Below are 1,774 nucleotides of genomic sequence, written 5' to 3'. Positions count from 1 at the left end.
TACTACCTACTTGACTTCTTCTGCTTCCTTTATTTGAGAAAGGATGTTATTAGCTTCCTCATTGCTAGCAGTTTCTCCTCCTTCCATTGTTTTAGCCATGTCATTATATCTTCCTTTTAGCTCCTTTTCCTATGACACAACACCAAACGTATGATCATTAATGTCAACCAAGTGACTTGAACACAAAAATGGAACTTCCCAAGATAAATACATTTCTAGTTGCAGCTTTGATTATTCTCTTGCCACACATTCTCTATCTTTAATGTCAATCTAGGTTCTCAACTTTCTGAACAAAGCAACAAGATAATTAATATGACAGCAGTGAAGAGAACTACTCCAGCAAATATGATACCCTATACTTACTCAGAAGATAATGCCTCATGACACACACAATTCAGCACCTCAAGCTTACGAGAAGGGTTCAAATTTTTATATCCCGATACCCCCTGATTTAAGCAGCGAAGGGTGAAATCTTCTATATGTAACATCAAAGTGATGTACTTGCCAAATTTTCTTATCCATTCATCTCCATGTCTTGGATACTCAAAGGGCTAAGAAAAAATAACCTCCTTTACCCAATTATTGATTACATGGGCAAAATAACAAGGAAATAGCAGTTTGGAGTATACTTACATATCTTTGCAATTTTCTATGACGGACAACAATTTTACGTGAAGTCAGCAACAACTGAAGACACCCCTTCAAGTTGAGTTAAGATTTTGAGAGTTTGTTCTAGTTGCCCCTTCCTTATTTTGTCGATCTACTTACATCATTTGTTACATTATTCTATTTATAATATAGAAGAAAAGGTCTCTAAAATCAAGCATGCAGCTAAGAACAGTTAAACCTTTTCATTTGTGGAAACATATACCAAGTTTGGTACCAGATTATAAAATAAACTGTAAATAAACTTCCATTAGATTATAAACTGAGAAATCTTAAATAGTATGACCCTCAAGTTGATGATCTATTTTGTGTTAACAAGACATAAGTAATAAGAAAATAACATAATTTTTAGCTCAACAACATTCTTAGAGAACCTAACTAACCATAACTAGCTAAAGCAAACCAGATTTAGAAATGAGGAGTAGATGTGTCAATTATCCAGTGAAACACGAAATGGTAAGTAAAACATACTACTATTTGAATTCCATAATTACCTTGCCAAATGAGTGAAAAAACTCCAGAAATTGAATAGGAGCACCAACATCTCAAACTGCAGCTCTATCCTTGCAAGGCAAGTCACGAGAGTACCCCTTGGTACAACTATTTCATCCTTGAGAGCATCATTGTTCTCAGTTCGCACTAGGTTAACCTTCGGCCTCTTGGTAGCATGGACCATTCGCCCCGTTGGCGCCTCCCCTTTCCTAGTTCTGCAAAATAAAACCAGATAAAGTGATCCATTTACAAGAACGAAAATCTGAAATCCCCTATGTCAAGCATTAGCTTAAGATTGCTCACCGGCGCACACTGCAATTGCACTCCTTCCTACATTTGGGTCATTCTCAGGCATCCTTCTTCACCTTATCCGAAATCAAAGGGTATGTGTTACACAAAGAGAACATCAACAAACAAACCCAAATAGGATAGCCTACCACATGCTCTATGAAAAAGCAGATAGGAAATTATGTTACCTGTTATGAATGCAATTTTGTACATTATCCGAGAGGGCACTTTCCCCTCTTATTAGAGACTTTGCAATCTTCCATGACCCCTCTTTTTCTCTGGCAGCACTGAGGAATGGAAAAACAAACAAAAAATGAAACAAGAGACC

The 1,774-nt window shown here is 36.6% G+C and overlaps 1 pseudogene; it reads right to left on the bottom strand.

Annotated features, from left to right (window-relative positions):
• Positions 1-340: 340 nt before the first annotated feature.
• LOC119367816 lies at positions 341-1,526 on the bottom strand (annotated as a pseudogene).
• Between the last annotated feature and the right edge of the window lie 248 nt (positions 1,527-1,774).

The sequence above is a fragment of the Triticum dicoccoides genome, chromosome 2B, assembly GCF_002162155.2.
Source record: "Triticum dicoccoides isolate Atlit2015 ecotype Zavitan chromosome 2B, WEW_v2.0, whole genome shotgun sequence".
NCBI classification, from domain to species: Eukaryota; Viridiplantae; Streptophyta; class Magnoliopsida; order Poales; family Poaceae; genus Triticum; species Triticum dicoccoides.
Note: the sequence above shows the minus strand (reverse complement) of the source record. Positions and strands in the feature narration are given on the sequence as shown.